This window comes from Crinia signifera, chromosome 6, assembly GCF_055691185.1.
Source record: "Crinia signifera chromosome 6, ASM5569118v1, whole genome shotgun sequence".
NCBI classification, from domain to species: Eukaryota; Metazoa; Chordata; class Amphibia; order Anura; family Myobatrachidae; genus Crinia; species Crinia signifera.
Genome location: NC_139222.1, coordinates 25,055,171 through 25,071,408, shown reverse-complemented (window position 1 = coordinate 25,071,408; position 16,238 = coordinate 25,055,171). Strand labels below are relative to the sequence as shown.

Here is a 16,238-nt window from a genome sequence, read left to right as displayed (position 1 = left end):
AGGGAAACGTCCCTTCCTGGTGTGCATGTCAGGCAGGAGGGAGAGTGCTGCAGCTGGCACCAGGTAACCCCAGGTATTATACTGCTAGTAACAGCATAGTAGTGATTGCTGGGTGTGAGCCATAAGGGCACTTACAGGGGAGCTGCTGTTCTACTCACACAGGCTGCAGTATAATACCAGGTGTCAGAGCCGATATAAGGTTTCTTGGCACCCAAAGCAAAACTAAACTAATGCCACCTGCCCTCCCCCTCCCTCGCCAATACCGCTATTGGCTGCCTAGCGGCCAATCAAGAGTCGCTAGTTGACCAATAGCGGTATTCAGGAGGAGGAGCCGCACGATGTAAACCAACGCAACATGCGGCTTCTCCTGACAGTCCGCACTGGCTCGGGTTTTGGTTTGTTATTTTTTCTACTTACCTGGATGCTACTTGGAAGGAATCTTGGATCTACGCCGGAGGAGCCTTGTAAGTATCATTTCCTTCCACAGGTACCCCCTGGATTTCTTCAGGACCAGCGGACGGATGGACGCAGACCTACCTACGGGGTCAAGATAGGTAAGTATCTGTATGTGTGGGCTCCGTGTGTAATACAGTTTTATTTTTCAGGTGTGTGTGTGTGTGTGTGTGTGCTTTTATTAACTGTTGGTTCTGCTGGGACTCATAGTTCCACAGCAGAACCCAATGGTTTTATTCTAATATTACACATTTATCAGCCCGGTACCCACAGCCCTGGGGTATCGGGGACAGCCCCAGGCTTCAGCCTTTGTAGGTAAATTCTGGAGGGGGGGCCTTCATTGGGGGATCCCCACTCCACCAGGACCCCTGCCCAGGCTGACCAGTCAGGGGGTTAATGCTTTGGCCGGGGTGACTTGTAGAAAAAGTCTCCCCCCTGCTGTGGCAGGGAGTAGATCAATTGGTCACCAGCAAGTTGTTAGACAGTCCATAGGTCGACAGGATTTTCTCTTTAAATGGTCCTGGTGACACAGCTCAACACTGGGATGTAGGAGGGTCCGAAGGAGCCAGGCACCTATCCTAAAGCTTTAGAGGGTAGGCTCCTCCCCTACTGCATCCCGGACTCTTCAGTTCGTGTTAGGTGCCCACTGGAGTGGGAGCTATTCTAAAGGGCTGCAGGAGCAGCCGAAGAATTAGAGTAGTTAGGGGAATTTTATTATTTTATTAATTGCTCTCTAGCTAGGTAGGCACAGTGTGTGAAATCTCATAGTGAATCCTCACACTGCTAGCGCAGCAGGAGCTGACAGAAGCTCGTCCTGTCAGCTCACTGTGCACAGGGGAGATGCTGTCTGGCCTCCCTGTGCAGCGCTTACAGCTTCTTTTAAGAAGCTGCCTGGGCTCCGGAGCGCTCTGAAACCGGCTTCACGCTTAGGTGGGGATCATGGTGGACAGGCGCTCCGTGATGGCGGCGGCCATTTTCTGCGGAGCTTACACACTGAGCTCCTAATATGAGAGGACAGCAGCGTTGTGACAGGCATGTTCCAAGTGGTCCCCAGCCGAGGGGGAGATACTGGAACTAGGAAATCTTACTAAGGGAGCGGCTGACTGTGGGTGGTTGGCGCCAAAAGTCACGAACCCCGCAGCAGCAGGGACTTGGTCTCTTCCCTCACTCTGTTTTGGCGCCTTTCAGAACGCTTGCAGCGGAGCTGAGCTGGCTTACAGATCCTGGCAGAGTTTTTGGATTTCCTGGGCATCGTTTCCCCGCATCTGAAACCGACAGACAGATAAGTGGCTGGGTGCATTGACCCTGTATAATCGCTGTTGTACATTGTATGCACTGTGTGGGTTACTTTACATTATGTCTGAGCAACAAGCTGTGGTTTTGGGGGAGGGAGCCCTTATTACACTGAGCGCTTGTAATGTGTGTACACAGAAATTTACACCTGAGCAGATGGCCAAGGGGGGCTTGTGTATTGCTTGCACTGCTGTGAAACCCATGGGGAGTGAACCCCAGAGGGCAGAGCAGATTGAACCTGCGTGGGCTAGTGCCCTGGGCAGGTCAGTTAATGCCTTAGTGCAATTATTGGACAGACAGGGTGATGCCTTGGTAATATCTCAGAGACCTATGTCATCATCTCAGCAGTCCTCTGGCTCCTTGCCTCTTACCCAGGCAGATCCTGCCTTCATACAGGTGATGCAGGATACTGCAAAGGGGATCAAAAGGTTTAGTGATTTACTAGACAAAATTGATGTTGATGCTGTAGGGACCCCTAAAAGGTCTTACTCGGTGCCTTTATTGGTAGATGAAGAGGAGGGAGCGTATACAGATATCTCCTGGGAACAGGGGGATGATGTAGAAGATTCCTCTGCTGCAGGAGTTGAGGATCTTATTACGGCTGTAAAACAGGCTTTGAAACTGTCTGTGGAGGATAAGACTCCTGCTAAAGGTGTGTTTAAACGACAGCGTAAGGAAGCTGTTACTTTTCCTTCTGATGAAGGTTTACAGGAATTGTTGGAAGGGGCTTGGAAAACCCCTGATAAAAGGCTGCAGATGCCTAAGAGATTCCTAAGTCTGTACCCCATGCCAGAGTCGCATGCGGAGCTCTGGGAGAAGGTGCCAGTTGTGGATGCTTCTGTGGCACGTTTGTCTAAGGCTACTGTATTACCAGTACAAGGGGGCGCAGCCTTTAAGGATCCTGTGGACAAAAAGCTGGAGGGTAACCTCAAAGCTATATTGAAAGGGGTGGGATTCACCCTACGTCCCCTTATTGCTTCAGCCTGGGTCTCTAAGGCCATGATTGAGTGGGCTGGTGATTTATGCACCATTTTACATGCTGATCCAGGTGTATTGCTGCTGGCGGAGAAGCTTAAGGCAGCCGCAGAGTATGTGTTGGAAGCGGAGGAGGAAGCGCTCAAGATGGCGACCAGAGTGTCCACAGTTTCTATCAATGCCAGGAGAGTACTCTGGCTTAAGGCCTGGGAAGCAGACAATGAGTCTAAGAAGGCCTTAGAAACATTCGCTTTCAAAGGAAAGTTATTATTTGGATCTGAATTAGAAGAGATCATTAAACAGGCCACGGGCGGCAAAAGTACATTTCTGCCGGCTCCCACGGCTAAGCAGGCATCCAGATTTTCTGCCTTTAGGCCGTCCTTTCGGCCCTCCCCTAGAGGTGGTGCGTCCTTTCGAGGACAGTCATTTAGGGGAAAGTTTCAGTCTTCTAGGGGCAAGGCCCGAAGTCTAAGTTTGGCTCCTTTCACAAGAAGCCTGCCACCAAAGGAGAGGACAAACCATCCGCATGACTGTCAGGGGATTTGCCCGGCAGTGGTAAAGGTGGGGGGGCGTCTATCACATTTCAGGAACGCATGGGCTTCTCTAGACCAGGATGCCTGGATGTTAGACATTATAGCCCAGGTCTACAAAATTCCTTTCAGAGGTCTTCCTCCGAGAAGATTTATCCCCACGTCTTTGCCAAAGGAAGCTCGACTTCGTACAGCTCTGTTAAGAGCAGCTCACTCCCTGCTAGAGAAGGGGGTGGTAATTCCGGTTCCCAGGGCAGAGTGGAAGAAAGGCTTTTATTCCACTCTGTTTCTGGTGCCCAAGCCAGACGGGTCTTTCAGACCAATACTAAATTTGAAGTCTCTAAATGTCCATTTGTGGGTAGACCATTTCAAAATGGAGTCTCTACGGTCAGTGCTCCTAAGCCTGGACCAGGGAGAATTTTTGGCGTCCATGGATGTCCAGGACGCATATCTTCATGTTCCTATACACCCAGAACATCAAGCCCTGTTGAGGTTTGCGATAGGAGACCTGCACTTACAGTTCCAGGCGTTGCCCTTTGGTCTGGCCACTGCGCCAAGGGTATTCACCAAAATAATGTCTGTAATGGCGGCTGTGCTGCGGCTCAGGGGAATCACAGTGATACCTTATTTGGACGACCTGCTGTTCAAAGCAGAGTCGGCAGACAAGTTACAGTCATTTGGCAGAAGCCATCAGTTTTTTGCAGGCTCACGGCTGGCTTTTAAACTTACAAAAGTCACAGTTGGTGCCGTCACAGAAACTCCAATTTTTGGGAGTCATTCTGGATACCAATCTACATCGGGTATTTCTTCCGGAGGCAAAGGCCAGGGATCTGGTCACCTTAGTCCAGGAGATTCTCTGCTCTCGGAGCACATCAGTGTGGAGGTGCCTCAAGCTGCTGGGGAAAATGGTGGCGTCGTTCGAGACGCTGCAGTTTGCCAGGTTCCACTCTCGGGTGTTCCAGTGGAACATCTTGACGGTTTGGTCAGGAAACACACAGACCATGAAGTCAGAGCAGATAGTGCTGTCTTCGGATACTCGAGACTCTCTGAAATTGTGGACGGACGTGGATTCCCTTCAGTGGGGTCGGTCACTGCAGACTTGGAACTGGCTGGTAGTAACTACCGACGCCAGCCTGAGGGGCTGGGGGGCAGTAGTCTTGGACCTGCGGCTGCAGGGCTTGTGGACTCCAGAGGAGTCTGCTCTTCCGATCAACATCTTGGAGCTGAGAGCTGTCTGGAAAGTGATTTCTCTGGCGGGAGACAGGTTACAGAACCTCCCTTTAAGGATTCAGACCGACAATGCCACAGTTGTGGCGTATCTGAATCACCAGGGAGGTACACGCAGCAAACTGGCCATGTGGGAGATGTCCAGAATCCTCCTGTGGGCGGAACAGAATGTTCCAGCAATATCAGCTATATTCATACCAGGAGTGGAGAATATAGAGGCCGACTTCCTGAGCAGGGAGGAGCTCAAGGAAGGGGAATGGAGTTTAAACCCTCAAGTATTTCATCAGATCACCTTGAAGTGGGGAACTCCGGATGTGGACCTGATGGCATCCAGGTTCAACCATCAGGTGCCCAGGTTTTATGCCAGAACGAGGGATCCACTGGCAGAAGCAGTGGATGCCATGACTATCCCCTGGGAGGGGAATCTCCTTTATGTTTTTCCGCCAGTTCCATTGCTGGCGAGACTCTTAAAGAAGATACAGGCACAGGCGATACCGGTGATCTTAGTGGCCCCAGATTGGCCAAGGAGGTCCTGGTACTCGAGGCTTCACAGATTGTCTGTGGACTCGTGGCGTCTACCTCTGAGGCCAGACCTGTTAAGGCAAGGACCGTTCAATCATTTGGATTCAGCTCGGTTAACTTTGACGGCCTGGCTATTGAGACCGCCATTCTAAAGAATAAAGGATTCTCAGATGCAGTGGTTAACACCATGATAAAGGCCAGGAAATCAGTGTCCTCGGCAAATTATTATAGGGTCTGGAAGACCTACATTCGATGGTGTGAGAGACGAAAGGCTCATACATCACGTTTTAAGTTGACAAAGATGATGGAATTTTTGCAGGATGGATTTTCTTCTGGGTTAAGCCTTCAATCATTAAAAGTGCAGATATCGGCCTTGTCCATCTACTTCCAGAAAAAGCTATATTACCGGAAATTCAAACTTTTCTACAAGGGCTGTCTCGGTTGAAACCTCCCTACAAACAACCAGTAGCGCCTTGGGACTTGTCACTGGTTTTGGAATGCCTTCAGAAGGCACCTTTTGAACCATTAAGGTTGGCGGATCTTAAGTTTCTCACATGGAAGCTGGTATTCTTGTTGGCAGTGGCATCAGCGAAGAGGGTGTCAGAGTTGGGAACATTGTCATGCAAGTCTCCTTTCCTTTTATTTCACGAGGAGAGGGCAGTTCTTCGGACGGTACCTCAGTTTTTACCAAAAGTAGTCTCTGCTTTCCATCTAAATCAGGAGATTGTTCTACCTGTGTTTCAACCCCCAGAGGGTTCTAGAAAAAGGGACAAATTGAGGAATTTGGATGTTGTGCGTGCATTACGCATTTATGTGGACAGAGTTAAGAGTGTCAGAAAGACTGACACCTTGTTAGTGTTGTATGACATACACAAGATTGGTTGGCCGGCATCTAAGCAGACCATTGCTAGGTGGTTGCGCTCTGTTATAGCTTTTCCATACACTAAAGTTGGTAGGCCTGTTCCGGCCAGGATAAATGCGCATACCACCAGGTCAGTTGCCACCTCTTGGGCGGTTCGACATGGGGCAACAGCTGAGCAGGTTTGCAGGGCTTCCACTTGGTCATCTGTTCATACCTTTGCCAAATTCTATAGGTTCCATGAGTTCGCGTCGGAGGACGCATCATTCGGGCAAACAGTAATGAGAGCTGCAGACCTGAGCGTACCCACCCAAAGGACCGGCTCTGGAACATCCCAGTGTTGAGCTGTGTCACCAGGACCATTGAAAGAGAAAAAGGGATTTTTGTAAGAACTTACCGTTCAAATCCCTTTCTCTGATATGGTCCTGGTGACACAGCGATCCCTCCCTTACGCTCAGTAAGTATGCCAGTGTTCATGATCATGTTAAATTGGTTAAAATAACAGTTATTGTTAAAAAATGTGCATATAATATGTGCAGGCGTTTGTACTGAGTTAATGTATTCCAGTGGCTTTGAAAGATTGAACTGAAGAGTCCGGGATGCAGTAGGGGAGGAGCCTGCCCTCTGAAAACTTTAGGATAGGTGCCTGGCTCCTTCGGACCCTCCTACATCCCAATGTTGAGCTGTGTCACCAGGACCATATCAGAGAAAGGGATTTGAACGGTAAGTTCTTACAAAAATCCCTTTATTGTCGACATGGGTAAGGTCGACAGTGAAAAAGTTGACTTTTTTTATAATTTTTTTTTCTCCTTATGTCAACCAGGGGCGGATTGGCCCATCGGGACACCGGGCCATTTCCCGGTGGGCCGGTCCAAACCCTCCTCTGTCGGGCCGTTTTCAATGCTTTCCGGACGGAATCCTGCCTACGGGCCTGAAGAGCAGTGGCCACGCCCCCTCTGCCCGAGCACACTGACTGATACCCGTGACCCAACAGCAGCAGGCCTGTGGCAGCAGCAGGAAGACAGGAGGACAACAGGAACCCTGCAGTGGATCATTTGTCCTGTACAGTGGCTGCCAGTCCGAACATGAACAGTGAGTACTTCTGTACTCAGCGTACAGCCCCTGCTGAAAGTGTCACCCTACCTGCAAATTTCATGGGGGGGGGATCGCGGGTGGGGGAGGGGTGCCAACAAATTTCGGGGGGGGGAGGGGGGGAGTCATGGGTGAGGGAGGGGTACCCGCAAATTTCGGAGGGGGGTGCACCTGCAAATGACTTCTTTTTCATTCTCTCTCTCGCTACAATTCCTCTATCTCTCTCTGCAATCCCTCTCTCTCCTCTCTCTCTCTGCGGTCTCTCTCTCACTCTCTCTCTGCAATCTCTCTCTCTCTGCGATCCCTCTCTCTCTGCGATCCCTCTCACTCTCTCTGCGATCCCTCTCACTCTCTCTGCAATCTCTCTCTCTTCTCTCTCTGCGATCCCTCTCTCTCTGCAAACCCTCTCCCTATCTCTCTCACTGCGGTCCCTCTCTCTATCTCTCTCTGCGATCCCTCTCTCTCTGCGATCCCTTTCTCTATCTCTCTCTGCGGTCCCTCTATGTCTCTGCGATCCCTCTCTCTCTGCGATCCCTCTCTATCTCTCTCTGCGGTCCCTCTCTATCTCTCTCTGCAGTCCCTCTCTCTCTCTGCAGTCCCTCTCTATTTCTCTCCGCGGCCCCTCTCTTTTTCTCTCCGCGGTCCCTCTCTATCTCTCTCTGCGGTCCCTCTCTATCTCTCTCTGCGATCCCTCTCTCTCTGCGATCCCTCTCTATCTCTCTCCGCGGTACCTCTCTCTATCTCTCTCCGCGGTCCCTCTCTCTATCTCTCTCCGCGGTCCCTCTCTCTATCTCTCTCCGCGGTCCCTCTCTCTATCTCTCCACGGTCCCTCTCTCTATCTCTCTCCACGGTCCCTCTCTCTATCTCTCTCTCTGCGGTCCCTCTCTCTATCTCTCTCTCTCTGCGGTCCCTCTCTCTATCTCTCTCTGTGGTCCCTCTCTCTATCTCTCTCTCTACGGTCCCTCTCTCTATCTCTCTGCGGTCCCTCTCTCTATCTCTCTCTGCGATCATTGTCTTCAACCTATGGTGAAATCCACAAAGGCATATCTGAGAGACACCAAAGATGTCCTTAATAAATTAGAAAATATCAAATGGGATAACAATTGTACACTGATCAGTGCAGATGTGTCAACCCTGTACACAATTATTGATCATGATATGGGTTTAGAAGCAATTAAATACTTTTTAGAAAAATCGGATTTTAATGCACTACAAAAAGATTTTATTTTAAAGGGCATAAAATTCATCCTTTTAAATAATTATTTTTATTTTAACGGATCTTATTATCTGCAGTTGATTGGAACCGCCATGGGCACCAGATTCGCCCCTAGTTACGCTAATTTGTTTATGGCGTATTGGGAAGATCAGGCAGTTTGGCAGGGAAGCTGCCTGGGGGCGAATCTGGTGTCATGGCAAAGGTTCATCGACGATATTTTATTTATTTGGTGTGGTACAGAAGATGAATTAACTACTTTCTGTGAAAATTTAAATAGAAATAATTTTAACATAAAATTGGTATTCAATATAAGTAAATCCGAGATTGTGTTTTTAGATCTCAATATTTATATTAAAGAGAACAAGATCCACACAAAAACCCATAGAAAGCCAACGGATTCAAACAGCTATATTGAGAGGACCAGCCAACACCATAAACGTTGGCTGGAAGGTATTCCGTATGGCCAATTCATTCGGGTCAAGCGGAACTGTACTGAGGATAAAATCTGTGAGGAACAAATATGTGAAATGTCCTCACGCTTCAGTCAAAAGGGATATAGTGATAATCTAATAAAGGAAGCTGAAAACAAAGCTAGAGCCGTAGAAAGATCTACATTATTGAAAGAAAAAAACATTATCCCAAAGAATAATAAATCCATTGAATGGGCTTTTATGTCAAATTTTAATGCACAAACCAGAGAGATTGAAACTGTTTTTAAGAAAAATTGGCACATTTTAAAAAGTGATCCGATTTTAAAAACAGTTTTACCTGACCACCCAAGTTTTATTTATCGTCGAGCACCATCTCTCAAAGACAAACTGGTGCAAAGCAAACTGATGGAGGAAAAAAGGACCAGCACAAGGAGTCAGGGTTTCCACCGTTGTGGAATGTGCCTAATGTGCAGAAGTACTAAAGGTCCGAGTAAACAAAAAGATTTTAAGGTTAATGATTTTACTTATAAAATCCGAGATTTCATAACGTGCAATACAAAAAATGTTATTTATATTTTAGAATGTGACTGCGGTCTTTTTTATGTAGGTAAAACTACAAGGCCATTAAAAACAAGGATGGCCGAGCATATTTATAATATTAGAAAAGGCTTGGCCACACATACAGTATCGTCACATTTTAAGGTTAAACATAATTCAAAAGAATGTCATCTAAAATCATTTTTAGGAATTCAAACTATAGTACCAGATTGGAGAAATAAAAATATAGACGAAAGATTAACCCAAAATGAAATGAAGTGGATATATAAGTTAAATACATTGGTACCACATGGTTTAAATGGTGATTTTGAATTGAAATGTTTTTTATGAAATCTTTTAAATAATGAAGTTTTTTTAACCTGCAAGTCTTTTTTAAATCAGCTTTTTTAATCTGCTTTTATCTTGTTCTTAATATCGTTTTTATCTCTTTATACCCCAATTTATGATGTGTTATTTATGAGGATGAAATGAACGCTAATTAATTGCTGCTATGAATAAACATCAATATGGACACAGGACAGCTAGCGCCAAATCCGGAAGAAATAAGGTTTCCGGATAGTTTGGAACGCAATGCGCGTTCCAGGACTGAATACAGGAAGAAGAAGCGTCTCTATATTGAATGGAACGCAGCGTGCGTTCCACAAGCGACGTGTGCATCCAAATCCCGGAAGCGGGACACACAGACAATAGAGGACGCGTCAGTGAAACGCATTATGCGCTCCACATCTCTTTCTGAAAGCCGAATCCCGGAAGTAAGCGTCTGTACGCTTACACAGAACAGGGAGAGTACGGGAAACGGTGCCAGCACCTGCAATTAATTATCATAATGGCGGAAGGGGTATTTAAAGAGGTTTTGTTCAGTCTGTCACCAAGCCTCTGACGAAGGACTAGGAAGAGTCCGAAATGCATCAGGCTGGTGACATTGGAGCCTTGTATTGAGAAAAACCCAAAGCACAGCATTTGTGGAGGAAAGTGGAGCCGGCACCCTCTCCCTCACTATCCCTATTTATGATCTGGGACCTGTTGCGGATGGTAACATCTCACTATTGAAGGATATATTACCACAATCGGTGGTTACATGCTTTTTATACCTGTTTGTTTGTAAGTGTCCTGTGAGACTAATAAATTGTTACAATTGCCCTACAAAATTGCACTAGGTTTTGTTTTGGCTTGTGTCTCATCAGGGGAAAGGTCTTTCAATTAGACCCTCAATCAAACAGGCGGATTCTACATTTATTTGTATGTATAATATCTCTATTTGTTTATATCACTTAAGCGCCCATGCACACTAAACCCCATTTCTTGCTTTCCCAGATTCCCATGGCTGGTTTTCCATCCCAATCCGCCCCTGATGTCAACACAGTCAACATAAACACTAAAACGTACCACTGCGCCCCCACCGCATGGATCACTGCGCTCACTATGCTTCGGGCACGGTGCCTCCCTAAGCTCGGCACACTATTCTATTCTCCCACCATGCCATAGTGGATGGTAGGGCATGAAATACCGCCTGTCGGCACTTGTCAGCTCAAAAACAGAAGAAGAAAAACCCAGGTCAACCTAATGACCCTGTCGACCTGACCCATGTTGACCTAAAGCAGGCATGTCCAAACTGTGGCCCTCCAGCTGTTGTGAAACTACATATCCCAGCATGCCTTGCTATAGTTTTAGCATTCCCTAATAGTAAAATTGTGGCAAGGCATGATGGGAGTTGTAGTTTCACATCAGCTGGAGGGCCATAGTTTGGACATGCCTGACCTAAAGTCTTGTCGACCTAAACTCATGCCGACCTAGTGGTGTCGACCGACTTGGTGGTGACCCAATGACCGTATCCCCTGTGGCATTACCCTGCTGGGCCTGGTGCTGGTTAAGATACCGGGGACCCCTGCTCATTTTTTCCCCCATATTTTGGGAACCAGGACCAGCCCTTGGGCCTGGTGCTGGTTTTAACCCCTTGAGTGGTGGGTTTTGCTGGGGCAGGACAAACCAAGGTATGTCCTGCCCCAGCAAAATCCACCAGTGTTCCCGCTAGGCTTATTTTGCAGGGCGCTGCACCCTGCCCCTGTAAAAGCTGCCGAATTCACCCTGCCCGTTTTTGCCCGCCCTGTACAGTTAATAGGCGCTGAGAAGTTACGGTACCTCCCCGGCCGTTGCCGCACTTCTAGTACCCGCCCGCTGAGTGTACAATGCTGAGCGCGTCAGCGTGTGGATACTCCCCTCAGCCCTGCAGTCTCCAGAGTCCATAGCCGTGCTGACAGGCTGCTCACCTCCTCTTATGTGAGCGGCTGTCAGCTGTTCCAGGAAGCATCCCTCCTCCCCCCTGCCGCGTCGCTCACCACTACTGAGCGTGTCTGCTTTCTCACTCGGGTAGAGGCGAGATCCCCACTTGTTTCACCTTCAACAAGCCTCTGTTTGCCTGATATGAGTAATAATATTTGTAGTCATGCAGTGTATTTAGCATGATTTACTGCAGATAGATGTTTCTGACACTTGTGGTTGTTATTTCTCTTATTTTTCTCTTTTTTTCTCATTTTTTGGTTTTGTTATATGTCACAGCCATTTATATCTTTCTATCAGATACGCTGAATTGTTTACAGTGGTACCATGGTAACCAGCTGCGTGTACTATGACGATTTCCGGGACATAGGAATCTCAGACGGGTCCCCGCCTGAATGCTCTGCATTTCTGTTCCACAACGCGTGTGGTACTTCCGGTATCGCATGGCGCCGTGATAGGAATGTGGAGATGGACGGGAGTAACCTGCTGTGTGTTGCGGCGTGTCCGAGGAGATTGTTGATGACACGCAGGTGAGTTAATCATTTACAACATATATATATATGTGAGCTCTAGCCATCAGTACTGTGATGCCCCCTCTTGAGAAAGGTGCTCTCTAGCACCGAAACGGCCGTTGAGGAGCCAGTAATGTATTTTACCTATATCTGCCTGTTGGGTGTCTCAATACCTTACCTCATGTGCTCTACTTTTGATGCGAGCTGGGCTGAATAAATGTGCTATTCTTTGAATTGATGATTTCTGCATGATTGGTGAATCTATATATATATATATATATATATATATATATATATATATATATATATACTTTGTAGGTTTGGCCGAGCACAGCTACCCTTGATGCTTTAGCTGGTCGGGTGCCTAGTCAGTAGATATACAGACTTTGTGGGGGTGGACGTAGCACTCCAGACACTTGGGTAATCTAAAATAGAAAAGCTTTATTGAAGACAAGCAACGTTTCAATACTTTCGTCAGGCAGGCTCAATATAAAAACCACTCGTTCACATTTATATACCCCTCAGGTGTGTGTCACGTGAGCCGGTGAGCTATCTGCCCACCCCTCACGTGACTGCGTGCTTACAGACACCTGTGTACTGTTGACCTGTCTCTCTGGGCGTGTACATCAGGCTCAGGTGTGTGAACCCATCATCTCGCTGTATCAACATACTGCAAGAAATACAAAAAAGTTCAAAAAAGACCAAAGAGAAGATTTTTTATATAATACAATCAACGGAATCTCTTTTTAGTTTGTTAACACTTATGTCTTCACTGTTTACAGCGTATCCCGGCTACGGCACACGTACACTGTATGACGCCAGATACCACTCCTCCTTTGGGGGTGTGCCGAATGACGCATGAGCCGGAAGTTCGGATGTCCAGGACCGGAGCCGGGCTACACGCTGGTCACTGCATCCATAAAAGTCTCCCACGGGAGGTAAGAAAATGTTTTGTCAACCTTCTTTATATGCATTATGATTTAAGTGGACCTGAGGAAAAAACCTTCGGGTTTTGAAACGTTGTCCTACCTGCTTTATGATTTAAATACACCTTGGATTTGTTTGAGAAGTCCGTGGAGTGCTGCCTATTTCTTTTCTATAACAGAAGCCAACATTGGTCTCAGTGAGGGAAAGTATTGTTCTATATTATCTACGTGGAAGGCACCGCGGCATTTCTTTATTTCTGCAAAATCCAGAGTGCCAATCACTTGCTTTGTGTGTGTGTATGTATATATATATATATATATATATATATATATATATATATATATATATATATATATATATATAGCAGCAGACGGGTGGGTGGCACTCCCAGAAATAAATGACTCAAGAGTCCAAAACGATTACCAACGTTTCAAATGTATTGTGACATTTTCCATCAGGTAACCCTGATGGAAAATGTCACAATACATTTGAAACGTTGGTAATCGTTTTGGACTCTTGAGTCATTTATTTCTGGGAGTGCCACCCACCCGTCTGCTGCTGTATTGGATTGCATTGTTCTCTCCAGGGAAGGCACCCAGCCTATTTGCCTTTAGCGGAGTGCCGGCCAACCCCCCTCTGGTTTGTATATATATATATATACAGGTATATGTAATCCGGCACTCTTAGCTGAATAAGGGAATTGCCCGTGGTGCCTTCCTCAGATAATAATAGATTGTAGTCTCATTGCGCCGGCTCCCAGCTCCAAATAAGTCAGACGGCACTCCAACGGTTAGAGGTATGAAAATAAGTAGTTTATTCCATAAATGCTCCTGCCTACGTTTCAAGACCTCAGTCCTGTCATCAGGGCATGCATAAAAAGTAAAGTGCTGCTGGCAAGTATATACACACAAATATATATATATATATATATATATATATATATATATATATATATATATATATATATATATACACACACACACACACACACAAAACGCCTCAGCAGTAATACAAATGTTCACAAGATGTGTTATAAAACATATATCTATGTTATTTGTCTACTAGCTGAAGTTCCTACTGTTACCTTCATGGTAAGTTATCAATGAGTTACATGTAACTGTCATCATTTTTTAAACCACTATTAGCTTAGCAGTTCTTCCAGTGCTGACGGCAGACACCTTTATCACAACTTTCACTTTTGGACTTAACATCCAGTCCATCACCCCCACCCATTTGGGACCAATATTCTATTTAAATGTTACCCCCCCATTTTGCACCACATCTAACCCCTCCTGCCCAAATAATACTACTGCGGTCACCTACAGGAAACATAGGTCCCAGGTTAGGGACCTATGCAATATAGAGGTCCCTAAGAGACACTCTTACATAGTCTGTTGACTGACATCTCTCTTACATAGTCTGTTGACTGACATCTCTCTTACATAGTCTGTTGACTGACATCTCTCTTACATAGTCTGTTGACTGACATCTCTCTTACATAGTCTGTTGACTGACATCTCTCTTACATAGTCTGTTGACTGACATCTTACAACTAACATCAATAAGTATTCACACCATACTATTTTCTAGATATTTGCTGCACATTAAAGGTGAGCGCTTTGTATGAATCACTATTTACAGCTCTTCCAACACACCCATGAGGTGGCTGCCATGTGTCGTTTTTGTTATTGGGGTGTCGCCAGTAGCCCTAATCCCCAGTTTTTCCTTCTGCTCAGTTCTATAATAGGACGCCACGTGGGATTTGAGGTGGAGCTGCAGCTAATAACTGCCGCATCAGGTTACCCCTTATATTATGACCTTACTGAACGACGCATCTTCTTCTGCAGGTTTTTGGAGGTGGTCTCACTTTTTCAGTTTTTTTGATGCTGTTAGTAAAAGCCGGATTGAGTCTAAATCGCTTATTACTTCCATACTCTTCTTGGCGTCTTCTTTTCCCAAGTTTTGGAAAAGGTGTGAACTCGCCATCCTCCAGGCACTGTAAGAGATGTGGCCTCATTAATGGACGGTTGTATCTGCAGATGGGTACGTCCCCGGTGAAGAGAAGTTCCACAGCATTCGCTATAGAAAATACACCACAGTCGCCTGAGTCTGGGTCCTGTTTCTCCACATCCAGGAGTTTGATGTTCTTCAGGGTGTCCTTTGGAACGACAGCCCCATAGAGATCTTTCAGTTGTCTGCTTCCAGAACGGGTAAGCCGCCATGCAGAACTGTCTGCAACTTCTATCTGTCCATTGCGAAAACAAGACACGAAGCAGTGCCTCTCATCCATATCTGGGTGTAGCTGTACTGCAAGCCCAGAGACGGCATCAAAGGAGCCATTTGCACCTTTTTCTATCGATTGCAATCCTTGTACATCAAATTGCTTGCGCAATATTTGCTGAGCAGCTTCAACAATGCCTAAGGACAGACCGTCGCCCTGCAGAATGTCACTTTTGTCTTCCTGTGTCAGCTCAATATGATCGGGCCACATGTTCTTTGAATGTTCAGGAATGTACTTCGATGTCAAGAAACAATAAATGGCGTTTATACAGCTACGCCACATTTTCTGTAAATGTTCAAGAATAAACTTGAATATAAAGCAATGAGAAAACACGTGTAAACAGCTACAAAGGGTTATAGCTAGCAACACCGCTCACTCTCATCCAATGAGTGATTGTCCTGTCCCCAAGCAGGGCCTTTTCTTTCACACCTGCTGTGACATCACAAAGGCTGTCTGTGACATCATCAGCCTCACTCTGGCTGCTTTCCCCCAATGCATGTCCTCCAGCTGCTGGAGAACTACACATCCCAGCATATTCTGACATAGTTTTGCTATTAAGGCATGTGAAACTCTTGCGGGACATGCTGGGTTGTGTGGTTCGACAAATGCTGGCGGGTCACATGTTGAATACCTTTGATAGGGGCCAACCCCGTCACAGAGTCAACATCATTACAATATAAAATAGCAACATTTCAGGACATAAACAAAAGGCCTATGCTGCCGCCAGTATTTAAAGACCAGCAAGTCCTATATATGACTTTGTTCCAGGCTTCAGCATAGATAGTTAAATGATAATAACTGAGGTACTCATTCTGGGCCTAATTCAGATTTGATCACCACTGTGCGAATTTGTCGAGGACTCCAAAACAGTAGAAATAAAGGCCCTTTTTCGGATCTGATTGCAGTACAAACTTGTTTGGAAAATGGGCAAAACCATGTGCACTCTACATGGGGCAGATGTAACATGTGCAGAGAGAGTTAAATTTGGGTGGGGTGTGTTGAAACTGAAATCTACATTGCAGTGTAAAACTAATGCAGCCAGTATTTACCCTGCACAGAAACAAAATAACTCATCCACATCTAAC

The 16,238-nt window shown here is 46.3% G+C and overlaps 1 long non-coding RNA gene across 4 annotated transcripts; it reads left to right on the top strand.

Moving 5' to 3' along the window:
- Position 1: 1 nt before the first annotated feature.
- LOC146010230 (uncharacterized) lies at positions 2-15,483 on the top strand. Of its 4 annotated transcripts, none has more exons than XR_014444743.1 (4): positions 2-63; positions 6,683-6,951; positions 12,728-12,883; positions 14,720-15,483. It is a non-coding gene; the product is annotated as an uncharacterized LOC146010230 (long non-coding RNA). The 4 variants fall into 4 exon arrangements; XR_014444744.1 differs by having other exon boundaries at positions 19-73; XR_014444742.1 differs by lacking the exon at positions 2-63 and having other exon boundaries at positions 6,530-6,951.
- Positions 15,484-16,238: the final 755 nt, after the last annotated feature.